Here is a 20,915-nt window from a genome sequence, read left to right on the forward strand (position 1 = left end):
ATTTATTTCACTTGTTCCTTGATAAACGTGTTCATATAACTTTGAGAACCAGTTTAATTTATTAATTTAAGATCCTTTTCCTCCCTGCATTTTTTTTTGAATTTAGTATTTTGAATTAACTTTATTGGTGTGCTCTCCATAAAGGTATGACATTTATTACACTCATTCTTAGTTGGAGGTTAGGTAATAAATCTGTCTGCCTATTCTCTACAGGCATACAACTAGGCAGAGAAAAAATAAATAGGTGTAAAGTCGTAGATATGCTGCAAGGTACAGTCACTTTAAAAGCGAAGTTTTTCTGAGATCATTTCAAGCGAAAATTTTTCTATGATTAGGGTCGGTCCGACATTTTAGAATTGCTCTATCGATTTCAAATTTCGTTACCAGAAATTCCCTATGTCTAGTTAAAACATGCTGATTTTTAACTTTTTATAATTTCCCCTAGAGGGGAAAGAGCCTTGTCATCATATTTTACTTTAAATATCAGTACTAAAACTAAAAATTTGTGGCAGGCCGTCATTCTTTTGGGAAGAAGGTTGTCGACTGAGACACCCTGTAACTTTTATTTAATTTTAACTTGTTAATGCTTAAAGAAATCCAAATTAGTTTTAATTAACATTTTTTTATGTTGGCTCCTTAATATTCTACTCCTACTATTCTCTGTATTAGTTTTAGCCATATTTATATTTCCTCCCACAGACAAGAGTAAAAACTTTCATATTAAAGGTCTCATCAAAAGACTAAATCTAATATAAGCTGGAATATTAAATTCTCTGTTGGTTTTAACATTTCTTTCTAGCAATGGATGTAGAATATACGTGGATAATATAACATGGGATAAATTGTTTAATTTAAGTCATTAATTGGTCAGTTCGTTCATCCAGTAGAAAGTGAGGGGGGTGGGTCATTATTTTAGCATTTGTTAGAGTACATAATAATCTGGTTAAAGATCCAGGTAATAATAAATCCATTTTCTAGCCCAGTTCTGTTAGAGTTGGGAGATAAAATACCAATTAAAAGCTTTCCCGGTGTTTTATTCAAATATTTGGGATTATATGTGTATTATGAAACATTTTATTAGTTACTACAAGAAGTTATATGTAAATCCCCTTACACTCCAAATCTTTGTAGGTTTAAGTTGAAAAGCGAATCTTACCCTTGTACTTTGTTCTTGCCTTTTCTTTTTATTTTAAATTCTACATAAACCATTGCCTTTGAAGCCGATTGTCTAATAAATCCATCTTTGTTTAATATATAGATAGTTTTGTGCCTTACTACTATTTTGTCAGACCATCTGGTTTGTAAGCTTCGTTTATATGGATGTTGGCATCCCTTCTCTTATAAAAATTAACCTCTGTTGTCAGTTAAGGAATTTTAAGAAGGCAATTTTGTTAGATGCCAAACCCTCTCAGGAATATAGCCTAAATCCATTATCAATCAGTCTTTCAATTTCCGAAATCCTAAAATTTACCCGGACGGATAGACAGACATCCAAATAACTACTTGGAAACTCTGAGTAAACGAAAAAAAAAATTTAAGATATTATGTTGTTTTACTTTTAAGTACTTGGTATTATAGATATATATTTTTTTTAAATTTTCATTCAATACCTAAAACAACCAGGGTTCTATGATGAGACAATGACCGATAAGTTGATTACCCTTTCTGTAGATTATGATTGTTGGTTGAAACGTTAGGACACTGAACTAAATGAAAAAAAAAATGAAAATTAAATTAAAGCTTTCAAAGTTCTTAAGCCAAAAACTTTGGGGACCAGTGTAATAAACAGCCGCAAAACACTGCTGTAAGGTACAATATTAGCTAACTTTGCATATTTTTATCTCCTTGGTTTCAGTTGTGTTTCTTTTTTATGCAAATAAACATTGACCATGGAACAAGAGTAAACAAAATTCAATATATTCTTTCTTTTTGTGCATCATTACATAAATTTATTATATCATACTAATGTCTTCGTCCCTACCCTTAAAGAGCTCCTTACTTCCAGGGACAAGGAAATAGGATTCTGACAATCAATTATAAGTGAAAATTCCCACAACCCACTTCCCTTTACAAGTTTTACGCCACAAAAATATCCGAATTTTTAGCAATTTCAAATGAAATTAATTTGCTGAATCGCAGCTCATGAAATAAGCCTAAACTCATTCAAGCAATTAATAACAAGCCTTTTCAAACTAAATGTTAAGTTATCGAAACAGTCATCTACTACATCTTGCTTCACGCAACTTAGAACCAATTCTAATCCAGCAGATATTAATCGGTTTCGAAGCCATACTGGAATAAATGTTATAAGCTTTTTATAATGGCTCGGTAGTCACAGCCGCATTCATACGGAGATCTAACGGCTCAATAGTACTTCAATATCCACTAATCCCCCAAGAGTAGTTTAGGATCCACGCATATTTCCCTAGTGTAGTTGAATATTAAGATATATAAGTTTTCCGGAATTTTAAAGTTAGGGGGAGATTTGAAATCTGCGTCAAATTTTAAGGATTTTTTATAAAATTCGTTTTTTCTATAATTCTTTATCTAAGAGCGGAAATGCATTATAAGTTTATTAATTTTGACCAATAGGATAGGTGGATTTTAAACTACCTGCGCTCTAATTGGTTGAATGATGTAAGACATCCAATCAGAGCGCAGATTTTTTAAATCCACTAATTACAGATGCCAAAATTAATTAACTTAAAATGCATTTCCGCTTTTAGATAAAGAATTATGGAAAAAACGAATTTTATAAAAAATCCTTAAAATTTGATGCAGATTTCAAATCTCCCCCTAACTTTAAAATTCCGGAAAACTTATATATCTTATTGAATATCCACACTTTTCCCTACTGGTAGTTAAAAATCTACAATAGTTTTTTCTTGGTAATTTCAAAAGCAATTCTTCTCTACATCTCTTGTCCATTTTGAAAATCAAATTAAGGTATGTTACAAAAGGGAGGAGTAGGTTGCGCTAAAAATCTGTAAAGGTGTGAGTTTTAAGGCTTTAAAATAGTAGTAAAACGATAATATTCACTACATATGTGTATTTCTTATTGAAAAGAACTATAGACAAAAACCTTTGAGGATTTTTAGCGCAACCTACTCAAGCCCTTTGAGGTATTTTTAAAAATTCTATGAGTTTTACAAATTTACAGCTAACAACTCTAATGTGCACACACCATATAAATATTTAATTTCATTCAGCCAACATCTCTACATAACCATTTCAAAGGATTTAACCACGAAATATTAAATTTCAAAGATAATATACCTTTATTTTTCGCACTTTACTTCTTTATAGTCAATACGAGATGATGTGCTTAATCTTTCCCGCGGCATTGGCGCAAATGATAGAGTGCCTGCTTGCTGTCGGTGAGGTGTCTGGTTCGATTTTGGATCACATTGCGTCATATCAGTTAAAAACTGAACCTACTGCTGTTAAGACTGGCACGTAACACTCATAGTAAGAGTATGGAAAAGGCCTTTGCCCATAAACAGTCGCAGCTCATCCACAGTTAGAATTTTCAGATAAAGGTTGTGCAATCAAAGGGTTGGTTGTCTGTGTGATGTTGCTTAAACCATTATCTTATAGTTGGATTTGATAAATGACACAAAAAAATATTTGTTATAGTAGAAAAAGGTTCAAAACTGTCTTAAAATGATAATTGTAAGGAAATTGTATAAACTCTTGTTGTAACTTGTAACTGTATTTCTTCTGTTTGCACTTAAAACTAACTCTTCAACTAAACTTTATATTTCGTCATAATATTAATTTTTTGCTCTTTTTTTCAGTTTGAGTTTATCTTTGCTTAAGTAGCACTCTAAAACTTAATAAAATCTAAAGATAAAGTTCCAGAAATTGCATAATACTTTTGAAATTTAGTGATTCATATAGGGAATATTTTTAAAAGAATATAAATTTTCTACTACGTAGTTTTAAAGATATAAAGAATTATACTCGTGGTTTCGCTCCAATCTTTAGAGGATAAGTCTCAATAGGGGTGGTGTAACACCCCAACGCTTCATCGTTGTGTATCACATACAACTACCTAACAACCTGACTCAAGTATTGGAATCCACTTTTCGTCTGCTAGCAAATTGCTTTCTGTTTTTTTGCAAGGACTCAGCTGTGTTTATATTTCTGACACTTTTAGCTGTTATCAAAGACCCAATACAAAATCGGGACAGTTACATATTGCACATGCCCCCTACCTTCTTTTACTTTAATACATTAACACCCCAGCATAGTAAACTTAACATTTATAGTAGCTTCGCACCACAACATTGTGTTTACAAGATTACACAATTGTATGTCCTAAGTACACATAAATGCAGCTATGTACAAGAGATAGCCCAAATAATCTCTCATAATCAATTCAACATGATCCTACTTTAGCCCAGAAGAAGGGGGGGAGGGGGTAAAGCAGGGATCTAAAGGGATAAGACAATGAACGATAATTTGATGTACATCTAGGGTTGGGCCGGATACTTTTTTGGCCGGATACCGGATACCGGATATCCGGCTGATTTCAAATGCCGGATATCCGGATATCCGGCCAACGCCGGATATCCGGCAAATATCCGGTTATCCGGCCAAATTACCGGATATCCGGCCGGATAACCGGCCAAATTACCAGATATAAAAGTAGTAAAAAAAAATTTCTTCAGAAATCTTATATAAATTTACATAAAGTTAAACTTATTCAGAAAAAATGTTCTTCTAGCTTCAATAATAAGAAAATTATAGCCATTTAAGATTTTAAAAAGCAGAGATTTTTGGTGTAAAGTATAAAAAATCATAGAGCCGGATAGTTTCAATATCCGGTATCTGGCCGGATATTAAAATGGCCGGATATCCGGCCGGATATCCGGCCACACCGGATATCCGGCCCAACCCTAGTACATACCCAATGATTGTACACAAAATTACCCCTTTTATAGATTACAATTAGTGGTTGAAACGTTTACACACTAAATTTAATGAAACAACCAATCAAAATTCAATAAAAGTCCCCAAGATTGTTAATCCATCGAATACGAAAACGTTATTATAAGACTTTGGGGACAAGTGAAATAAACAGCCCAATGTCCCCTCCCTCCCTGGGTTGAAAGGCATCCGGATTCAACTTAACACAGCCCAAAATTCTAGGCCTAGTTAAAAGAGACACTCCTTTAAAATTAAAAAATTAGTTTCAATTTATATCTATTCAAAAAAAACTAAACGCTTTTAAAGTAATTGATATTTTTGAGATTTTTAAAAAACTTTTCTTCCGTAAAAGAAGCCATAAATATTTAAGTTGTTCCCTATATTTTAAAAACTTATTAAAATTGTAATATTAAAATATATCTTAAAAGAATCGTTTGTTCCATTATAAGACTTCGCGTAATTCTGTAAAGTTGGGTGTTTGGTTGTAGTCAAACGCTCTTATTAAGTCAAGGTGTTTTTAATTATAACCAAATGTATACATATGAAATGCTCAATAATGAAGATTATTTAAGTCCCTCCACAGATTATGACGTCATACGATAGAATAGCCAATGAGAGGCCAGTATACACTGTAATTGACCAATGGTAAAATTATGCTGGTCTCTCATTGGCTATTCTTTCGTATGACGTCATAATCTGTGGGGGGGACTTCAATCATCTTCTCAAAAATTTCGGACAGTTTGACTTATTTGGTTACAACCAAACACCCAACTTTCCTGAAAAATGCAAAAATTTAGCCTCTTATATAATTTTTAATTGTGTTTCTTTTTGAAAATGGTATAAAGATGAGAAATTATTAAAATTGAGTAGTGTACATTACAACCTTGTTACATTTACATTAGAGAAATAGATGGAGGGAGAGAGATACTTGTTTGTTAATAGTTACAATGTTATGCAACTTTAGATATTCAGGATTAGGTACGGGTTTTCACAGGTAGGGAGGGGACATTGGGCTGTTAATTACACTAGTCCCCAAAATGTTATAATAATGTTTTCTTATTCGCGTGCATAACAACTTTACTTCGATTTTGGTTAATGTTTAAATATACAAAAGGGGCAATTCTGTGTATCATCATTTGGGAAGTCAATCAATTTATCGGCGATTGTCTTAACCCATTAGATCCATGTTTTATAAACCAGTTCTGAGTGCATTTTCGTCTCCAGACACAAGATTAATAAAAATTTGACGCAAACATAACATGATTAAAATACTATTATGATTATTTGTCCCTGCTCGACCAGAGGAAACAACGGTTTCCAGGGATATTAAGGGATAAGACGATTGACTATAAATGATGTACACTAAACCAAGATAAGACTCGCGACAGTGGCTCAACACGTAGCGCATCTGCTCGTCGTCGGGAAAGTGATAGGTTCGAATCTCGATCCGACGCTGCGTCATAACTAAAGACGTTAAAAATGGCTCCTACTGCTGCTATGTCAGGTGCGCGACATAAATAGTTAGAGTAGGGATAATGTCTAGGCCCGAGAACAGGCGCAACTTACTACCATGCACAGTTAGGACTTCTCAGAAAAAGGTCGTGCAATCAAAGTGTTGGTTGTCTGATGGGCAAATGGACGCTTTATACCTCAATCATAGGGCTTAGGGCTGACAACCCTATCCCATATCCATAAAAAAAGCCACATTGTTACAGAAACACTGACAAATTGTCAGCGGCCTGTGCTCCCCCTGTGGAGTGAAAACGGCTTGTTACTGTTTTACTTTTTACACCAAGATATGATAAACAAAATTGCCCCTTCTTAAGTGCTACTTCGAGATTTAATGTAAGTCTCCAAAGTTTATTATCAACGAGAACTTGTTTCTTAAACTTTGGGGGCCGGTATGATTCACAATCCAATGTCTCTTCCTTCCCTGAGAGTTTCACATAATCTAAACTTGGACATTGTAGTTTCATAAGGATTAAGTAAGCAATTATTTTTATCTCATGGCCAGTAAAACTTTTTTCAGTATGGCCTCGAAAACGATCAATATCTGCTGGAATAGAACCGGTTCTAAGAGATACTGAAAAATCGGCATCTCGGGGCTAACAAAACTGGTTTTAATCTTATAATTGTATATTTTTATATAAGCAGAAAGCTGTTTATAATACTGCGATAAACAACTATTATTCAGGACTAAAATAGCAGAGGATGTAAGTTAACTAATTTTATGATAAACTTGTGGCTGGTCCCCTAACCTTTATTTTGAAAACAATGCATTTTTAAATGTTTCATTTCTAGAGAAATAACCTGAAACATTATCTGTATCAATAAAATTATCGGTCTGGTTTTAGCGGAGAATGACATTCAATTCCAGTAAGGGGCGAGTAGAATGGAATTGTATCCACTCTACTGACAATAATACACATCTTGTTGTCTGTATTACACCCTCTATATTGGTTTAAGGGAGTTGTCGATAATTTCGGATGCGCATCCCTTTGACAAAACCCTGTGCCCTCAACTGAAATTTCCAATAGTTTTTATCAACATTACCTATTGGTTTTAATATGTCAAGAACAACTTTCAATATTTTGACCACCAACAAGTCACATATTAGAGTTACTTTGCTATAAATAAAATGTAAAACATTCATAATATATTAACCCAAGCAAAAAATTAAATTAAAATTTTTGTTTACCTCAGCTTGTAAAAGCTCCTGCTGCATTCTTTAAATTAAAATAAACAGTAAGAAGTATAACAACATCTATAAGTTGCGAAGCAAAAAAATCAAAAACAGACGGATAAATTGAGTTATAGAGCCAAAGTTAAAAAAATAAGTTTGGCTTAGAACCGGTTCTTATCCAGCGGATATAATGTATATTTATTTCCAAGATAACTACACACGGACCGTATCAGACACGTAGAAAAACAAATCAAATATTGAATTTAAACTTGTACATACACAGACTTCAAATGGAAAAAGAAAACAGAATTTTACCTTTCAACTTTTATATTTAGTTATACCAATGTTTGAATATGGTTTCATGTTTATTCTTACGTTCATTTCAATATCTAAGATTAATTTAGTAATGAAAAGTTATTGAAACACATTGAAAACAACTTTTTTAAAAAGCAATAACATTGTGACTGATAATGAATGTAAAATTTGAATTTGTCAATTTAGATTGCTTATTTCCCTATCATTTATTGGTCAGTTCGTTTATCCATTAGTGGTTGTAGGGGATGAGGTAAAGGGGTTAGAGGGAGGGGATCGTTGTTTTAGCCCGCTACAAGTTTTCCTTTATTAGAGAACATGATTATCTGGTGTAAGATCTAAAAAATAACTTATCGTTTGAGTATTCTTAAATAGAATATAGATTAAAGATCTTTTGTCTTTTGAAAATTTGAAGTCAAATCAAAATGTTTGAAATTAAGAAATTTTGGAAATGAGAAACAAGAGTTGTTTCGAGATTGTACTTTATTGTCACTTTTGAGACACCGTAGATGTAGAGGATTTTCACTTTTTACAAGAATGACTTTTTAAAGAATAGAAATAAAAAATTTATAAACAAAAAACTGTTTAACAGAAATAAAAAAGATGATATTATGACATGTTCAGATTAAATAGTTTTGAATTGTTAGTTAAGTATGAAGGAACTGGATGTGTAATTGTTTATGTGTTTTTTTGGCACTTGTCTGTACAGAATATTGTGTAGGTAAAATAAGAAAACATTTTTTATAAAAACCTTGGGGACCAGTGTAAGAAACTGTTCATTCAAAGTCCCAGCTTTCTCCAAAATAAAAAAAATCCTTGAGTGAGCGTCCCTTTCTTGCAAGGTCCAATATATCAAATGTTATATAAAAGAATATTTATATTCATAAGGATAAGATTTATGCCTTCTCCTGGCTAAGAGTAAGTGCAATCTTTTATGTATAGTGTTTAGTAGTACACTAACCTTTTTACAACTACAACAATACAGATGTTAGATTAGAGAGATAGATATATAAATAGAGAGATAGAGAGAGTAAGGGATCTATTTCTTAAAAAATAAATACGGAAAGAGGCATTTTCCTTAAAGTGCTTAGTGAGCATACAACCCCTCCCCTATCTTAAAAATAAATTGAAATTAAGGAGGGGTAGTTTTGTACCTTACCCCTGTAAGGGCACTTAACCTGCAGGGTCTAGAGGGTTGGAAATGGTTGTGATGGTTTTCGGCTATATATTACCCACTCTCTCTTTCTCTCCCCTACATGGTAGGGGTGAAGCAGCTGGTCTATGATATAAAGTAGTTAGCTTTTTTGGTTAAAGCTAAATATCACGGAAATGGCTTGTTCGATTGGTTTTTGCTTTTCCGTTCAGTCTTATATTCCGCATTTGGTGGCTTTAGGCTATTTCCTTGTCACCTTTAAATCACCACAGAGGCTAGGAGTGCAGTAACTAATATTTTTATTTGATACTTCCAAACCATAATTCATGCAAAGCTTATAATAAGAAAAGTGAACAATAAAGTGGTATTGTATTTTACTGAAATAAATTAAGCTAAAAACAATAATAAGTTGCACGAAGTGCATTGAAACTTGAATTTAGTGAAATGCATATTTTTTTGATATATGCAACATAAAAGGTTGTCCTGTTTGTACAAAAACAACAAGATGACTATTTTGGTGGTGCCTAATTAATTGCTATTTATTGCAATACAAAATTATATATGTCAGATGGTATCTTTGTAACTTATGCTTGAAAACAAACTTTTAAATGCAATTCATGTAACTATCCCATTGGATTTTTTTTGTTTTCAATGTACCTTTATTATTTGGCTATACTTGGACAAACACTCTATAAATTTTGTCAAGTTAGGATGCTTATAACATGTACACTAGAGGCCAGGGATCTAAAGGGATTAGAAAATGACCGATAAGTTGACGTAGATCCCCTATGATAATACACAAAATTACCCCTTCCGTAGATTACTATTAGTGGCTAAAACGTTGAGAAACTTAAATTAATAAAACAACCAATCAAAATTCAATAAAAGTCCTCAAAGTTAAAAGGCCAACGAATAAGAAAACGTTATTATAAGACTTTAGGGACTAGTGTAATAAATAACCTAATGTCCCCTCCCTCCCTGACTAGATGTACACAAGAAACAAAAACAAAGATGGAAAAAAATCTTTCCAGTATGGCATCCAAACCGTGATATCCGCTGGATTAGAACCGGTTCTCAGCAATACTAAAAAATCATTTATAACATCATATAACAGATATTTTTTTACGAATATTAAAACAAAAAGCACAAAACCGAGACTCGGGTTTGTCTCTAGTTAAAAAATAGAGGTTGAGGGGGTGGGCAAGTTTTTCATTTTTTGTGTGGAAATGAAATATAAGCATATAAATCATTATACCAGACGACCATACATAGTCAAATGTACATTATGGTCTTACATATTATGGATTTTGTGGTTGAGTCGGGTTGCAAATTTTGAACGGGTCATTAGGACAAGATATTTAGCTTAGCTTTATTTGTAACTAGTTGTTTCCCCCCTAGCCTCTAGGGAAAGGCGTGCGAGGTCAGGAAAACAGCCTAAAACCATAGCAAGACAACTATGAAGCTTCCCTCTAAGTAGTACCCATTGAGATCAGCAATTTCTTGAGCTTCAGACAAAAAAACCTTATTACTTTATATTATAGAACTAGTGGCTGAACCCTAAATATCTGGGGGATATTCAAAGGGATATGAAAGGGAAGAAAAAAGCCTAAAACCATACCCAGACTTATTAATAAAGAATAAAATAGCCTAAAACTATCTTAGGACCTATAAGAAGCTTCCCTGAAAATTACAACCCATTTGAACCACCAATTTTCGGAATCTTTAGCTTCAGACAAAAAAGCTACTCTATATACTACTTTTTATTATTGAATGACCGCATTTTTCCATTAATTGTGATCTTTGGTTATAGCTATTCCTGGTAAGTGGCCTTTTCGAGGAACATATATTAATACATTATGTTCCCCTTTTAAAATTCTAATATGGATAAAACCAGTGGCACACTGATGTTTGTTTATTCATAAAAAGTCAATGTTGGGTACACGAAGGATCAATTACATTAAATATATTTTTTTATGGTAAGCTCAAAAACTTTTGGGTCGAAATTTATTCATGATATATTTATTTGTACAAAGTAGTACTATTCAAGTCGAAGTTTTAATCTACATATAAAGTAATTATATTTATCATAATTGTATATTGAATTATCGTTTATTGTATTATTACTTTAAACTAAACCCTCATTAATAATAACAAAAATAAAGTAATAATGTCAAACAATGATTATTTCATAATTGGGATGTATATTTAATTATCATTCCATTGCAAAAAACTCGGTATTAAATGATGAGCTAACGCTCGATCATTTAATACCTTGGGATTTAAATATCCATTTATGCTAAATTTTGTTTGCTTAAATAACTCATTTATTGTATTATTACTTCAAACTAAACCACCTTTAGCAATAACAAAAATAAAGCAATAATGTCAAACAATGATTATCCCCATATAGAATTTAAATCCTATTTAAAATCCTTTCCAGTATAAAACCACTGGATTAGAACCGGTTCTCAGTCATACTAAAAATTATGCGACATGCATAGCATCGTATTACACATATTTTTCATTTTGATATCTGCGGAAAGATGTCTATAATACAAAGCGATAAATAACTATTAAAAATAAAAGACAAAGGTTATCCACGGTCTATTCACCAGTAATGGCCGTCCTTTCCCTTCCTGTCCGCCTTCCAAATAAACAGGAAAATTATTTTTAACCCAGTTGTCAATTTATCCAATTATACTCTTTTGTAGAAAACAAGGTGGTGCCAAGAGAATGTCAATAATTCAATAAACTTTACAATTTAAAAGTAAAGGTGAGAAGTGGTGGAAATTGTCGAGGATCCTGTGCAAATTAGACCTGTACGTTAATTTCATTCTTTGAAAATTGCAACTTTGACGTAACACGTTGCAGTCGGGAAGGTAATAGGTTCGACTTTCGGATCATAACCAAAGACGTTAAAAGTGGTTCCTACTGATGCAATGTCAGGTGTGCCTTGGCCAAAAACAGGCGCAACTTGCACAGTTAGGTCTTCCAGACAAAAATCGTGCAATGAAAGGGTTGGTTGTCTAATGATTGTGTGGTCATATACATCATCCACAATGCAATTAAGCAAGATTTGTTTCAGAAATGCACCAAAATAAGGTCCACCAAAAAAAGTTAGTTTGATGGCCCCCAATTACTTGGATATAACACCAGATTTTCATGTTAACTAATAAAGTAAATCTCGCAGAGGGCTTAAATAACGATTCCCTCCATCCACCCTCTTTACCTTATTCCCCCCATTACTACTGGATAAACGAACTGATCAATAAATAAGTTCCAGGTTAGCAACCTAAATTGATAACAATTTTCCCCCTGCTATAATATCCACGTATATTCTCTATCTATTCCCAGAATAATATTTCAAAGTTATCTTCCCTATCAGAAAATTATGTCGTTATAATGTAATAATGATGTCAATGTTGTGTTAGCCACGACCACTTTTTAATAAACGCCATAAAATCATCAAAAACCCTTAATATGCATGCAGAAAGAGTATAATAAGAAAAATGGACAGGTCTACTGGTGTATAATGTAGATAAAAAGAGTAAAATGTCTTGAATTGTCATGTCTGCCCGGAGTAAAACTTAATTTTATAAACCAACTTTTTCACAGCGAATCTTTTCTATAATTAAGGTTTGTGGTGTTAATTTTCACTACTTCATGAATAGAAAAAGTTCGAAACTGGAAAATTTAGATCGCATTTTTCCCCTTAATGGAAATTTGAATTTTTTTTATTTAAAGTGTTTAATTTTAAGTCACAGTATTTAGCAGGGCGCGGCAGCCGTGCATCAGCCGAGATAGAACCTCAGATTGGAGCCATATTCAAAGGTTATTTCCCTAGGGCTTACAAGCGACTGACGTGCAGCTGTAAAGCCCATGTATTTAGAGTTCAGGTACTCTTGAACCTAATTAAATTTCAATTTCTAATATTAAGAACCTACCTTATTATCACTATTCAAGGAGTTCTCAATAAAAAGTCCAAATGTTATTACTGCCATCAATGAATTGTTGTTTTTAAATCTCATTTTATGTACTTTGCCATTCTTGTTTTTTTAACTTTGTTATTTCTTACAGACAGCAACAATTTAACTTGAGGTAATACTTTTTATTTTATTATTTATTAAGTTAACAAATTTTTGTTAGAAGTTGGCCACTTTACAGAAGAAGATGATTTTAACGAAAATTTTTCTTTTTGTATTTTTTTTATTATTTAGCAAAATTGCTTATCAAATGTTTCAATTTAAGATTTGAAATAACCGGGACTAATCCTCAAATGTAAACCCTTTTAGATGCTTTTAAATATTTTCATAAAAGAGTGATTGCCATATTTGAGTAAGGTTTTGACTTCCAGTCCAGTCCACTTAAAACAGTTTATTTCCCTAAGGAAAACAGGCGGATGACGCGCAGCTGCCGAGCCCTATTTTTAACCATGTGTCTGATTTAAAGAAAAGAACTAATCCTATTAAATAAAGTACAAAGATTATTTGACTCAATCTTAAGATTTCAATGACCACTGTATTGATTGAGATCTCCATTTAAGGAAGCTTCACATAGGTCTCAATATGGTTTATACTATTTAGTTTTTAAATTTAAGTTCTGGGATGGTTTAGGCCTTTTTTCAAGCCATTCCTTATCCCTTCGAATACAGAGCCCCTGGATTCTAGGGGCACAGCCGCTAGTATGATAGAAAATAATACAGACAGATCTGATTTCCGGGTTTCACAACAAACACACAATAAACAGGACAAAATTATCAATAGTTACTGTTTGAAAATAGTACTTTTATTTTATCAATATAGGTAGTAGAGCAGGCTAAGTAGCGTCAGAACCAAAGACGCCCAGGCCTTTTTAGGGGGTAAAATGAAAGGTTTCAGCAGGGTTCGGAAGCCGCGCCTTAGCCGCGCATAAGCCTCAGTTTTAAACCTGCTTGTGAGCAGAAAAATAAATTTCAGAAAGAAGGATTGTCTGCCAAAGAGCAGTTTTATACCTCCAGCTAAATTTTATAGTGATAAAATGACGATTTCAGTGAGGCTTACACGCGGCTTACGCGCGGCTTCTGATCCATGGGTTTCAGAGGTTTCAAGGATCTTATTATTTTTTTTTCAATTTAAGGGGGTTAACTGTAGGGTTTCAAAGTTTAAGGGGGGTAAACAACCCTTTTTTGCAATATTCCTTTTCTGTCCAATCCAAGCAATTGGGGTATTAGGTAAATAAAGAAACAACCATCTAAAAACTCACCCTTTGATTGTCAGGTAGTTCAATAAGCATCCTTTCTTTACGAGTCAAGGTTTTATCCCCCTCTTTTACAAACTAATACTAATGTTTAGTTGCTTTTAAAGAGTAAAGGAATTTAACCAACAGCATTACCCCTAATAACAGTGATAATTTAGATTTAACAGGGAACAAATAGTAACAAAACACTGCAATCAATTTATGCTGATTTGCTAGCTACATAAGATTATTTTGGCATGATTTGATCATTCATTTATATGGATTTTTAAGTGGTGCATCAACAGACGATAAGCTTTAAGCAATTCAATCACTAACTGGTCAACTAGTGGATTCGCCCCTAATATTTAAGGACACTGTCTTCAACAGAAAGAAGTCATTAAAGTAGCCTAAAACCATCCATCCCAAGGCTAAAATCTGACAACAAAATAGACTAAAACCATCCCGGGACCTATGTTAAAACTTCCTAAAACGGAGAATTTAATCGGCTCAGTAGTTAAAGAAATCATAATTTACAGAACCTTACTACTTTTTAGAATAGGATTATATTTGGTAACTTTAACTTTGCTTTTATGACCGTGTTCATCCCTGTTTAATTCTAATTTTTAAATTGCAAAATATGTTATCCTTAAAAAATCCATATAAGTATAATATAGTTAAAGCAATTTTATTTTCTATTTAGTTTGCTTAAATCCCTTTACAGGAATTAGGGAAATGAAACTTTGTTTAAAAAAATCCTTTGATCAATATTTTTCTGTTGGAATGTTTAGTAGTTGTTTGGAATTTATAGATTTAAGCGGGGCTTCGCAACCGCGCTAAGCCTCAGGGAAATCGTCATATTATAGCTTTGAAATTTAGCTGGATGTCTAAACATGTTCCTAAACAGACAATCCATCTTTTTGAATTTTTTTTTTATGCACACAAGCGGGTTTAAATTTGAGGCATATGCGCATCTGCCGAGCTTGGATTTAAGTTGTAGCACTAGCAAATTTTTAATGTTAATGACTGCTGATATGTTAAACGTTTGGCAAATCGAACGATTGGTTGTATGTATCATTGTAAGTATCATTTTTGTTGAGCATCTAGGCCTCCTCTAAGGGAATCAACCACCAATCCGTGCTGTTATGCGACCGGTTGAGGAAACGATTATTTCCAGCCAGACTGATTGCAACCATAAAACCCTTTTTGAAAAAGTATGATAAATATACATTATATGGGGGAAATGTGAGGTAACCTCTCCCTTGCTCCTGTTCACTTGTTTCTTTTTATATGCAAATTTCTACTTTAGTGAGCAATTTTTTGCCATTTTCATTGTAAATGTCACAACAGGGTTGGTTAAGGTGCATACAAATTTTTTTGCAAGACTTTTGGAAATAATATTCTAACATTAATTGAAACTAAAAATTTAATTGAAATTAAAGTCGATGAGATTAAAATCAGAGAGAGAGAGAGAGAGAGAGAGAGAGAGAGTGGACAATGGACTCTTTATTACACTAGTCCCCAAAGTTTGAAAATAACGTTTTCTTATTTGTTGGCTTAACAACTTAAGGAACTTCAGTGAATTTTGATTCATAAAGTTGAGAGTTCAGACGTTTCAACCACTAATTCTATTGTAGATAAGTGGTAAATTTGTGTATCATTATAGGGAATGTACATCGATTAATCGGCCATTGACTTATCTCTTTATCTCCCTGGATTAAATAGCTAAATACTAAAATAAATACGTTGATTAACAGAAAAGCCCTGCTTTAAAAAGATACGCCAAATGAAAATTTTAATTTATTGGTATATTGTTTCTAATTGGTTTCCTTTAACAAATACAAAAATAGAAAAGAAAAAAAGAAAATTAATAAAGTATATTCTTTTATTATAAGTGAATGTTAAAAATTGTCAAGCCTATGATTCCCTAGGAAGATTATATTTTTGTCTTTTCAAAGAACAAAAGAAAAATGAAAACAAGGATGACAACATCTATAAAAGCGAAGCTCTGACACGGTAGGACAAACGGACATTAACACTTATATAGTGTCAGAACTGAATAATCAGAATATAAATGTATAAGAGTCGAAGCAAAATTGTGAGTAAATTTGTTGAAAAACTGCTTGATACAGGATAATGTTTATGGACATACTTACATTTATAGGACTTGATTATAGAGTTGCTTCGCTTATAACATTATACTTTGTTGTCCCAGGAATCAACAAAAAAAAGTTAAAAAAGTAAAAAAATCCAACATGTTTAAAATGGACGTACGGACATTCTTGTAATGATTATAGAGTTGCTACGCTTTCTAAATTGTACCTAACTACTACAGGAATCATCATGCAAAGTTTGGAATCGATAGGACAATTCTAACCTGTTTAAATTAACAAAAAAAGCTATCCGTTTGTGTCGGACGGCCCGACCCTAATTATAGAAAAGCTTCGCTTTTAAAAATAAATATTTAAAATGAGGATTGTAGCCAAATATTCGAATTTTAAAGCAAATACATGTCAACCATTGATTCGGTTAGTGAAAAAAATTTTTTTTAAAAGAGAGAATAAAAAGGAAACTAGGGATGACAACATCAGTTGGATTGGATAATTATTTAACATAAAAATTTTCACTGGTAGAAAAATACCACATATACTATTAGAACCGCTCTGAGCAATTGTTTTTGAAATATAAATACATATACATTAAAATCATTTAGACGTAAATTATTGTATATCTGGGAAAAAGGGATAAATTATCTGAGGAAAAATTATTTTTTCATGAAATGTGTAAATTTTTATAAAGTACTTTATCTTTTTATTAGGTTTATTGTGTGGAATCAAAATATCTCGGTAATGACTAGTCCCATATGTACGGCCATGCTTTTTTAAAAACATGGTAGGGGGTAATTTTAGCATTTTTTCTACCCAACTTTAAGAACAAAATAAGGCTCCCTAGTAGTTGAATATCCACGTGGATATTCAAGTGCTCAAGGAGAATATGCGTGGATACTTAACTACTATTAGGAAAATTGTGGATAATTAACTATTATTGAGCGCTAAATAATGTTTTATTTTGTTGCATAGTAAAAACAAAAACATCTCATTGATCTAGTTTTCATCTTATAATTTTTATTTAAATATTCGTAGTAACTTGTCTTTAATACAATGCTATACATGATTTATAGTATGACTGAAAACCGGTTCTAATCCATCTGATATTAATCTGATTTGTGTATGCCATCCCCAATATTGAATTACCCTCCCATCTTAAACAAAGTAAGAAACTTAGACGTCCTTGGCCTGTATTTACAATAGGCCTAGCTGTAAGTTGACAAAAAATTAAAAACAAACGCTTTGTTAAAGTCAAGGTGCTATTAATTTGGAATATAATACGAAGAGTAAGGTTTTTTTTTAAGCTAAAGATTTCGGTTTATATTTAGTTCCAATTTTCAGGGTATTTTTTTATATGTCTTTTGGGTGGTTTACAGCAATTTTTTGGCCTTCCAAAATCTTCCCCAGAGTCTAGCGAAGCTTTTATATAATGCGAAGGACAACGTTTTTTTTGTATTGCTATAAAGTCTCAAATAATCGAATTAGTTACCTTTAACGTCATAATGTCTTTTTATTTTATTTCCTTTAATTTTTTTAAAATTTTGAAAAGATAACAAGGTAAGGAACCAAAGACACCAGAAATAGGAGGAAGACAATCAGTTGCATCATATTGCCATGCACAGTTATGACCTGCAGACAAAGTTTCATCAATCAAAAAGTTGGTTGTCTGCAATGAAAAGTCACAAGGATATAGGTAAGGAACCTAGAGTCAGCCTAAAGGTAATAAGTTGGCTTTTAAATCTTGACATAGTCATAGTAGATTTAACAAGGATAGCGACATCAATAATAGCGAAGGTCCAAAATCAGAAGGAATGACAAAGAACATTAGCTCTTGCAGATTTTCAGAGCTTAATAATCAGAAGATTAAATTGTCAGTGTAAACAAAACTGTACATAAATTAGTTGCAAGATTGCTTGAATACAGAATACAGTAAAAGGAAATACTTTTATATTTTCTAACATTTAAATGTAGAGATGTCTCGCTTATAATATTGGTTTTTGTCCTAAGAACAATTGTTTCTAAAATCAGATTATATCATAAAAAAGTTGTTGTCAAAAAATTTAAAAATCAGCAAGTTTTAAACGGAAGTACGGACTTTCTGGCAACGATTATATATATACTACGCTTTCTAAATCGTACCTAACAGTTACAGGAATCATCGTGCGAATTTTGAAATCAAAAGGACAATTCCTAAATTAACGTCCGACCCTAAGTAAAGAAAAGCTTTGTTTTCAAAAAGAAGACGCTAATAGAACAGCTCAGTTAATAAAAATTCAGCAATACCATACAAAAAACAGAGTAAGAAAGGTTGGCTTCACTATTTAAAATATGCATAAACACTCTAGTGGTAATTAAAAATGATTTTAAAAAGCTAATATATTCTAGTGAAAGAAACTCTTTTTATAAAAAAAAAACATTTTGAAAAGTTGCATATTGAGTTTTAGTTTTGTTTTGTGGTCTGGCCACCAGGCTCAATCTAAAACGTGGGTAACCAGAATTGCATGCAGAGTTGGGTTCTATGCATTGTTTATAGGGTTAATAATATACATAATTAATCCAGGTTTAATGCATTATTTATCAGAGATCTAAAGGGATAAGACAATGGCCGATAAATTTATGTACATCCCCAATTATGACACATAAAAAATTACCCCCTCTGTAGATTGAAATTTGTTAATCCAACGAATAAGAAAACATAATTGTAAAACTTTTGGGACTAGTGTAATAAACGGTCCGTTGTCCACTCCCTCTCTCCCTGATTGTTTATTCAGGTGCAACATAACAGCATCCATCTCAAAATATAAATTTTATGTTTTAAAAAAATCATGTTTGACCTTCAATAGTATTTTTTATATTATACGAAAAGGTAAATTGCATAACAACAAATTCTATAATTTTGATCATAATCTATAATATCTGTCTGTAGCTTCAGATATCACTAACACCTGGACCGATATGGTTTTCCTTTAGAGTGAAGATCCCTGAAAGGATTTTAACTATATTGGGGGAGGGTACCGACACTCTAAAAATAGAAATCGCCCCATAAAATAACCCCCAAGCTCCGATTACAAAACTTTTTTAAAATTGAAAGTTAGGGTTCGACCCCATTGCCTTCATTAAAGGCTTCTAGAGGCGAAACAACTAGTATAATATAAAGTAAACTATGTGCAGCTTCTTAATCAAATTAAAAAGTTAGAAGCGTTGGTTACATAAGATATTATCAAATTTTCAATATTGTAGATTTTTTACAAACATAATTTTAATGGCAGGGCCTTTATACCCTTTTTTGTTCTTTAGACGTAGTTTAAACGCCAGCTAACTAAGGCTAACATACTAGCAAATCTATGATTATAGCGATCCCTTTAATAGTTATCTATCGCACTATAATTTATTAGTTATTTATTAAAGACAGCTTTCCGCGAATATTAAAATTCAAAATTACAAATCTGGTATTAATTCTATAATTTTTATTTCAATATTCGTGGAATATTGTCTGTAATACATGAATTTTCATGGTGGCTGAGAAATGGTTCTTTTCCAGCGGATATAAATCGGTTTCGAAGCCATACTGGAAAAAAATTATAAATTTTAATGATATTAAAAATAACTGTATAAATATTTAATAATTTAGTTTGTTTTGAAATGGTAAACTACAGTACATGTACATTATACATTATACATACTACATAGTATAAATGTTGTGTTTGTATGTTAAGAAATATTTACTGTATGTGTGTTTCACAATGTTTATACAAGGAAAAGTGTTTTTGCAAAGCTAGTCAAATCTTACCAAAACAAGGATGACAACATCCATAAAAGCGAAGCTCTGAAACGCTAGGACAAACGGACATAAACACTTGTATAGTGTCAGAACTGAATAATCAGAATATAAATGAATAAGAGTCAAAGCAAAATTGTGAGTAAATTTGTTGAAAATACCAAAAATCAGAACAATAGGATAATTATTAATTGGACATCATTTATTGGTCAATAGGAGGGGATTATATGGGGTAAAGGGGGGGATGGGGGGATTGTTATTTCAGCCATCTTCAAGTTTCCCTTCATTAGAGTACATGATAATTTGAATTAACATCCATCTATTAATATTATTACACAACCATCCTCCCTTCCTAAAAGTCTTTTTCAAATTATTCACAGTGCCTAGCGACCTCACGACCACCCTCCCCCTCTTATTTTTTTTAAATAAATTGTTAAGAGTAAGAGTAAGAGGAAGTTCAATGTATAAAAGTAACCGAATTAGCGTTTTACCCCAAGTAAGGTTATGTTATGGTTTTATTTTTCCTATGTAAGGTTTCTTTTTTTCTGAATGTCAAGATCTAAGAAAATACTGGTCCAAATATGCTCTATTTTTCAGAGAAGCCTTAAAAATTTCATGGGGTTTTTGGAATGAATCTTACGCCAGATTTTCATGTTCTCTGATAAAGTATACAGGCAGCAGGCTAAAATAACGTTCTCATCCCATCCTTGTGGATGAACAAATTGACCAATGAAAGGG

The sequence above is a fragment of the Acartia tonsa genome, chromosome 4 (genome assembly GCF_053477335.1).
Source record: "Acartia tonsa isolate MP-2025a chromosome 4, ASM5347733v1, whole genome shotgun sequence".
In the NCBI taxonomy this organism is placed as follows: Eukaryota; Metazoa; Arthropoda; class Copepoda; order Calanoida; family Acartiidae; genus Acartia; species Acartia tonsa.